The sequence below is a fragment of the Ixodes scapularis genome, unplaced genomic scaffold, assembly GCF_016920785.2.
Source record: "Ixodes scapularis isolate PalLabHiFi unplaced genomic scaffold, ASM1692078v2 PGA_scaffold1__304_contigs__length_218370807, whole genome shotgun sequence".
Classification (NCBI taxonomy): Eukaryota; Metazoa; Arthropoda; class Arachnida; order Ixodida; family Ixodidae; genus Ixodes; species Ixodes scapularis.
In genome coordinates, this window is record NW_024609846.1 from 106,889,995 (window position 1) to 106,899,091 (window position 9,097).

The window sequence follows — 9,097 nt, forward strand, 5'->3', positions numbered from 1 at the left end:
GGTAGGTCTGGGTGAGTCGTTTCCTTCTGGCGCCGCGGTTGCGCCGAGCATCGAGAGTTGGTAAGCGTTCCTCTAGTTTCGCGACGCGTTCCTCCATCTGAGTATTGAATAGTTCTTGTTGAGCCGCTGTCTGTTGTATAGCTGTGAGTTGCTGATTAAGATTAACCTGTAGGGATGCATAAAGAGACTGGATGGCCCTTGCTACAATCTCCTCGATCTGCTGGGAAGTGGTATGTTGGGCGTGTGGGAGCCCCGGCAGTGTTTTGGGCTGCGCGGGTGCTCGCTGCGGTGTGGAATTAGGGGAATCTGTGGGCTCTGGCTTCTCTGCCGGTTTGCGCTTCTCGGGGGGTGGGTTTTGTGTGTTCTGTGCCGGAATATCTCTAGTTCTTCCGAGTAATTTATCTCTGAGTGCTGCGAGCTCTGCGTGGACTTGAGTGATTTCTGCCCTCAGTGTAGCGTTTTCTTCTTTGAGACACGCAATAGATGCGTGTGCTTGGGCTAGCTCTGCGCTGACTTGCGGGGTTGGTGGGGAACGAGCTTCGGGAGAGACAACCTGCGCCTAGCTCACCTGCTGTGTGGCCTGCGCTGCTCCCTGGCCTTCCCTCCTGGCACTAGCGGAGCGACCTCGGCCTGGGGTCCTGGAACGGGAGGGCTGCCGGTTCCGCGACGGAGTCCGACGCCTGGAACCGGGACGGTGTGTGGAAGCGCTCCTTCCTCGGACACCTCCGCGCTGTGTGGGGGACCGGGACTGGCGGGACGCTGAGCGCCGGCCATTGGATCCCGGGGATGGGGAGCTGACGCGCCTGGGGGACTGCGGGGGGTTCCCCAGGTGCTGCTACGGTTTCCGGCGGTTGACGGGCGAGAGGAACCTTTTAGGGCAGGGTTTGGTTGCCGTCGGGTGATTTCCCCCGCACAAAGAGCATCGGGGGTGGCAGTCATGTTGCTCCGTCTTTAGCGGCGCGCCGCACTCTCTGCACTTGGGCGTGACCGGGGGGCGCGGGCAGACATCCGCTCTGTGGCCGATCTCGTGGCAGGTTCAGCAGTGGGGCACGGTCCGCTTGTAGAGGTAGCACCGTATCAGAAATCCGGAAAGTTCAATGTAGTATGGTACTCGCTTTCCCAAGAATGTGATCACCATGGTTGTTGTGTTGCCCAGTCTTCGACAGGTGAGGGCTTCGTAGCCGGGAGCTGCGATACGCTGGAGCACCATTTCGGGCGTAGTGTCGTGGGTGATGTTATAAATCACCCCCTTACACGAGTTATCGGGGGCTACACCGTACGATGCGATATCGTATGTGGTTTCATCAATTGTAAGTTTCTGCACTTTGCTGAGTGCCGAGGCCGTAGCTTGGGAGGGGGTGCTCAGAACAAGAATGTTTTGGTCTGCGTCGAGGCGTACTTTGAATTCGGTGGCGCCGATTTGTAGCTGCGCCGCAAGAGCGATGGCGTCCACTAACTTCCCCGGGCTCACCTTGTTGAGCTGCAGGCCGTTCCGTGGACGAATCGCCAACTTGAAGTCGTCGGCGGGAAGTGGGGGTGGTCGGGGCTTGCGCACCTTTGGCCGGCTTTGGTGGAGAGCGGGCTTCAGTGGCGGTAGAGGTAGGGGCGGCGTGGTCGAACGTGGCTGCTGCCCGCAGCGGCGGGCACACTTCTTAACGGTGATCCAAGGTTCAGTATTTTCGTCGTTCTTTTCCTCGGCCGGAGAAGCATCTAGCGTTTGGCGGGTTTCCATGTCTTGGTGGCGGATGCGCCACCGATGGCGCGTCCGCCATCGGTGGCGGCGAGGTGGCCGGAGCCCTGGCCAGGCCTCGCCGCTAGCGTGGTAGGCTTAGCGGGGCGATCCCGCTTCGAAACTTGAAGTGGTCGTAAAATGCAAAATATCGCACCTACGGTCGCAAGTCTGGGATCGACGTGCTCGGGAAGTCTTGAGGCACACAATGGTAACGTTGAATCAGGTCGCTGAGGTACATTTTCGCTGGAAGTAGGTCGTCTGTGCGGAGCAGATCGGAGGTGTGACTTGAGCGCTGGGGCGCCGCCTAGCAATCTCCTTCAACGAGGTGACCTACAACGAAAGTACGTATTGTCCTTTCATACAGCAGCGTGGGTAAAGTTTCATGTTCAAGGCAACACCTACAAATTCAAGAATACTAGTTCATCCCACCGTGACGTCATGTGATCAGTGCTGACAGGGGCGCCCTTATTGGACAGGGAAGTGTTGATGTTTTGATAAAATTTATTTAGAGGTCGAAATCTTTTCGCATCACTGGTCAGTCAGACAGGATGCCAGGGAAGGAACCGCGGTCACTTTTTGATAAAACGTTTTTTAAACCCATTGACTTGAGGACTCTTCGTCCGGAACCACTACCTTCAAGGCCTGCAAAAAAGTAATTCCGAGAACAAAAAAGAAAGAAAAAAAAACTTCCATTTTAAACTTAAAGCCTCATCTCTGTTGGCGTCTCAAAGAAATTAAAAAATGTATTGCATTATCAGTATTCATATATCTGCCCTCCCTAAAATGTATTCCTGTATTTGTATTTCCAAAAACTGTTTGCCTCTTTTTAAATTGTATTTCCGATACGTATCGCGATATATTTTTATAGATATATTTGAGACTTGAGGTGTCAGTATCTTAGCAACTATTTTCATCCATCCCAGTATTTGTATTTCCAAACACATTTTTGAATATTTCTGCCCTACCCTGCAACGTAATGCAGCTGTCAAGTGACACAACGTTTAGGATTTAGAGGAATTGAATGGAACGATTCAGCCATTCCAGGAGTGGGAATGGACCCCCTTACAAAAATGATCAATGAGTTTCAATTGACTTTCTATTGTGTTCCTATAGAGTCAATTGAAACTCGATATAAACTCAATGTTTAATGAGTTTGACCATTAGAAACTCAATTTTGATTCTATTGAATTTACTCATTAGGAATGCAATTGAGACTGATCATAAGAAACTCAATATCGATTCTATTGACTTTACTCACTAGGAATGCAACTGAGTTCGATCATTAGAAACTCAATATCAATTCTATTGAATTTACTCAATAGGAATGCGATTGAGTTTGGTCATAAGAAACTCAATTTCGATTCTATTGAATTAACTCAATAGGAATGCAATTGAGACTGATCATAAGAAACTCAATATCGATTCTATTGACTTTACTCACTAGGAATGCAATTGAGTTTGATCATTAGAAACTCAATATCAATTCCATTGAATTTACTCAATAGGAATGCGATTGAGTTTGGTCATAAGAAACTCAATTTAGATTTTATTGAATTTACTCATTAGGAATGCAATTGAGACTGCTCATAAAAAACTCAATATCGATTCTATTGACTTTACTCACTAGGAATGCAATTGAGTTTGATCATTAGAAACTCCATATAAATTCTATTGAATTTACTCATTAGGAATGCAATTGAGTTTGGTCATAAGAAAGTCAATATCGATTTTATTGAATTTACTCATTATGAATGCAATTGAGTTTGGTCGTTTGTGGATTACTGCACCCGTGTGCACCGAACGATTATTGCTTGTACCAATGTTTTTCTATTAAGGGATAGAGTCCAATGACGTCGAAACACTGTTTATCATCTATGAGACTTTCAAGGAGGAAATAGGAAACTGGGAACCTTAGTAGATGCTGAGGTGGTCACCGGCCAAATGAATACCTTTCTTTTGTAGGGTATATAAGGCGGTGGGGTAGTCAAGGGAGTACGATTAGTGGGTTGTGAGTGCTTAGTTACGATGTTTGTGTTCGTTTCCTCTATGTGCTTTGTTTCCTTCATGTGCATGCTTTAAAGAATTGTGAAAAAAAATTCTCAACCAGAGCAAATTTTTTTAATGCAGTTGCAATAAATTCTATTGAAGCACGTTGCAATAATTCAATTGAAAGTCAATTGCAATATTTTTATTCAAACTCAATAGCAAAAGTTCTATTGAAACACTATTGCCAAAATTCAATTGAAATCCAATTGCTAAAAATTCAATTAAGACTCAGTGGCCAATAGTCTGGGACGGATCAATAGCGACTCAATAGAAAAAGTCAATTAAGTTTCAATTGAGACTGAATGAGGTCTATTGAGTGAGTCCTTTACACTTTCAATTGAAAGTCAGTTCATTTTTTTTGTAAGGGCCCAGTGTCCCCATTCCCAGGAGTTGAAAGGAATGGAATTATCGAAAACTCTAATTCCCCGGAATGGAATTGGAATGGAATGGGGGTGCCCATTCCGCAACACTGATGGACACATAATCGATTAAAAAAATAGTTTGCCGGGTTATTTTGACAATTTTTTTTTCTGGGTACTTATGTTGTCTGTTTCGCAGTTCCTTGTTACCGCGCCTGTTTTCGGTTCTGCGACTGTCGCCGCTGCTAATGACGCCGGCTCTCGGCGTCGTCTGCTCGTTCGTTGGCGGCAGTTGGCGTCGCGACCGCTTGCGCCATGCCATCTCTTGTCTCCCCGGCTCTCCCGTGCCAAACGGCGCCCTATTGTTTGAAGACCGGTGGCTTCGCTGAGTTTCCATAGGAGTTAAGCCCTTTTCTTTATTTACTTTTTCCTCAGGCAAGTTCGCCCTTTTCAAATTTTATAGAAAAAATTCACCACCTGTAGGCAACGCTGCACAAACTCGTAGCGCGATACGTTAAGAAACCGATTTTCTCGATCGATTTAAAGAGCCTGGCCGCTATTTGAGACATCCTTTAGTACACTGCACTCTCATTACCACTGTTTCGAATCGCCGCCTTGAGCCACCATGTTGTGGCCAACCAGCTTCTGCCACAGCGCTCTGGGTCGCTTCTCAGTCACTCGTGACGCACGCATTTTTAGGGAATCCCATCCTAACGCTCCGTATTTTGCAACGCCCATATTGTACCTTCGGGTTTCGAAGAAGGTCAGAAAACCGCAACCGCAAAAGATTCTTCCGCTTCCTGTGAGGCAAGAGAGGAGTGTTTGGTTTGCCGTTATAAAACAAAAGAATTCCAAGCCCACTGTAAGAAGCAAGCTTTGTGAGGTGAGTGTATTTCACTGGTCTCCTCCGCGTATCGGTCATCGCCTCGCAGCCGATCGGGCTGCTTCGATTGAGCTTGGCTCGGCACGAACGATGCCTGGAAGAAAGGCTGCTTCTGAATTCGCCCTGCTGCCTATCCAAGTGGCTGTCATCTGGATGATCGAGCGATCTAAGGGCCTTTCATCCTTCTTCCACGTCAAAAGGGTGTAAGCGTGCATCTTCATTGTGGAGCTTACCATCCAGGAGCAAGGGAGCGCGATTCTCACACAGCGGCACCAACATAGCTGAAAGTTGCCGAGAATAATGTCACTGCATGAGCTTTCTATTCATACTGCTTCGCTTCGTATAAAGAGTAAAAAGAAAAGTGTCTGGAGTAGTTTTGCGTGCAAAATTCGAAACACGAATACAAACCCGCTTGCGTGAATGAACTTTCAGGCAATTGTCATTTTAGTCTTCTTATTCATGATCCTGACATTGTTATTTTTCTAAGCAAAAACAAAACAAAAGCCTTAATGAAGCCTTGGCAGCACGGTCATAAGTAGGTATGTCACTTGATGTCCCGAGTGAATGGCGTGCATCTTTGCTGCTCAGGTAAAATGAATGGTGACACGAATGTCCTTGGTGTTTGCGGTTTAGAGGGTCATTGATTTCATATCAAGCCACTCACGTAACTCACTGTCAGCTCCATTTGTATGCATGAACCATTTACAGGAATAGCCTCAACTGTCAACTGTCTTGAGAATCGTGATGGTTAAACCATTGCTAAACTTTTTTCAGCGAAGCAATTGTCAAGTTATCACAAGAGCTTGAGACTATTTTTCAATCTATCCCTATTCCTGTCCAGTTCAGAACATCTTCTATGAAGTTGCAAAATACATAAATATAAATGTATCGCAAATTGCCCTGCAATTGTGTTTATTAATTTATTTTATTTATTTATTTTACAATACTCCGGGCCAGTTTTTTGGCCGAAGCAGGAGGGGCGAAAAATACAACATAAGGGTGCACATGAAAAAATGACAAAAAAACTAATACAAAAAAAAGACAAGACCACTGCTGCGGAATGAATTATCGAACTAAATAGCGTTCTAATGCCTGAATGAAATTGGCTGACGGAATAAGGGTTTCTGGTTGAAAGTTCCAGTCCGAAATAGTGCGAGGAAAAAAACTGTGCTTAAAAACATTTGTTTTTGCGAAGATGGGCTGTAGTGCGTGTTCCCTAATGTGTCGTGTTTTTCTTGAACTTAATTGATTGAACTTTGGATATCAGGATGTTGTAAATAAATAAAATACGGCTCATTTTCCGACGTGTATCGAGAGGTGGTATTTGGTTATCCCTCATAAGTTTAGTGGGCGAGTCCAAGCTATTGTATTTACTAAATATAAACCTAACTGCCTTTCTTTCTACAAGTTCAAGCTGGTGGATATCTTTTCTTATTGTGGGGATCCCAAATGACTGATGCATATTCGAGTTTTGACCTGATGAACGTATTGTATGCGAGTAGCTTAACACTACTGGGGACGTGTTTGAGATTTCACCTTAGAAAACACAGTTTAGCTAAAGCTTTAGAGCAAATATTTGAGGTATGTGTAGACCAAATTAAACGATATGTATTGGTAACACTTAAATATTTATAGCTAGTCACCTCAGGAATGGCAATGTTGTAAAGGTGATACTCAAATGAGCTTATATGTTTTTTCGTGTAATTTTTAGAAGCACAGTTTCTTCAATATTCAAATTCATATTCCAAGCTTCAAACCACTGCTCTATTTCGATAATATATTCTTGAAGTGCAAGAGTGTCGTCAGCAGTGTTGATGTCTTTAAGAACAATACAATCACCCGCAAACAATCTTACAGAAACAGACGGAGAAACCACTTCGGTTAGATCATTTATATAAATAACAAATAGCAATGGTCCCAACACACTTCCTTGGGGCACGCCGGAAGTGACAGATAGAACATTTGAAACATGGCCGTTAACATCCACGTATTGAGATCTATTTCTTAAGTAGGCACTTATCCAAAGAATAATGTAAGAGGAAAGTCCTATGCGTTCGAGCTTATAAAGCAGTTTTGCATGCGGCACCTTATCAAAGACCTTACAGAAGTCTAAAAAAAGAACATCCAATTGCCCTGAATCATCGACTATCGCGAAAAATCCATGAACAGATTGATACCTGAAACGTTCTTAGTCTAGTACTAGTGGTGTTGAAGCACTAGTGCTAAACCAAGTGTTTAGTGGATGTAATAGAGTTAGCGGATGGTTCGTGTTGGTTAGAGTTTGAGTTATTGTTAGTTAGAGTTAGTTAGAGTTAGTGTAACTCCACTAACTCGCGGTTACGCTTTTTGTGACTTCACTTAATCTGAAAAATTAGCCTAAAAACGTTTCACGTTAAAAAGGCTGCTGCAAGGTTTTTAAAGAGGCGATGTAACAATTTTTGTACTTTGCGCAAATACCGCTTAGAACGAATTCCTGATGTTAATGACCCATGAGACATGTGTTTGTTTTTCACCACACGCAATAAAAGTTGCAGAAAAAAAATTAAAGAAAAACGAGCAGCGTTCACCCCCTTCAAATCGCAGATAAAACAAGCGGCCAAGTGATCTGGAGCCGATTATATGCCACCAATATTAATCATAGCCCCGCGCTGGGGCTGGCAAAAAACATGACACGCGCTGAGTTCCAGACATAGTTATGGTTTGGCTATTGTTGTCATTGCAGCGATTGGACACTGGCCACTACCCGAATTTTTCGAGCTAGTGATTATCACCAGCCCAAATCAAGTACTCACGCGATGTTCAAGTTCAACCTATGAGCCGCATTCAAATATTGCCACTGGGAGATACCGCGACCCCCCAGCTACGTCGCCAAGTTTTGCGAAAAAGAGATTCAAAGAAAACGATCGATTTTTTTTTCTTTGAATTGACACCGCAACAAAGAAGTTTCTTGGTCAGTGGCGTTGCTTGCGAGTGTACTTGGGTCCCACTAGGGCCAGTAAGCTCGTGTAAAGTGAAAAACATTCCAAGCAAATATCGTTGCACGGCCCCATTTAAATGTTCAAAAAGCGTGAACAAAAAAAAATACCAGGGGCTTAATGCGATGAGAGAAATAAGCGGCTAAGTTCTAGGCAATAAAGTTCGCCACTGCTATCGGAACACGGCACAACCTCGTCGAGTGAATTATTGTTATTTTTTAATATCTAGACAGTAAGAGGTGACTTATCTCCATAACCTCATAACCTGGGTGTCTTTAACGTGAAGCACGGAGTAATGATTACGCGGGTGCAGCTACAGTGTATTGTAAATGATGTCGCAAATGATTTAAAGCTGCCATACACAGCGCCACACACTTATCTGAAGGACCTCTCAACAACGACAACGGCGCGGTATGCGTGCAGTCATTGTACAGTGTACTGTGCAAGGATTTAAAATGTCGGCACGGATATGGATTAAGCGCCACGGCAGGGAGCTTGAGAGTTTCGGTACTCTGGAAACCTGTTCAGTATAGTTTTCACCATTGAGTTAGTCTGCAGAATCTGCATCTCATCTGCAATCTGCAGAATCTGCCTTCAGAAGTTTTTGTCCACTGAGTTAAAATATTTTAATAAATAGGACGTAAGTAATCCTAAACCGGTTTTATATGCAAAAATTCCGAGGACACCTAAGCACTTCTTATGAGTTGCGAATGCGAAAGCATGCCGCTTGTGACGTATTGCTTCCGCCTCGCGTTATCGAAGGGCCTCGTCCTCTTGCCGATGAGACGCTTGGAATCACGATGCGCTTGCGCCTCACGCTTTCGAAAGGCTTTGTTCTGTCTCCTAGTGCGTTGCGCCGCTGCTCGTTCCGCCCGCCGTGTATTCGGAGACTCGACAACGATGGTGGAATTCGCTGTCTGCCTCCTCGCTCCTTGTGCTGCGTTATTCCGCTTTCTTAGTTGGTCTGCGGTGGACGGGGAGGTTTCGCTACTGTCGAGGTTGTGGCTGCCGACGATGTAGATGCATGAGGCGCCGCCGTGTTCGTCGGCGTCGAGAGGAGCAGATGGGGCCGAGCGCGCGCCACCGTGTTCCTTTTACCGGA

General features: G+C 45.2%; 1 pseudogene; it reads right to left on the bottom strand.

Moving 5' to 3' along the window:
* Positions 1–1,036: 1,036 nt before the first annotated feature.
* On the bottom strand, positions 1,037–1,970 carry LOC115330196 (annotated as a pseudogene).
* Positions 1,971–9,097: the final 7,127 nt, after the last annotated feature.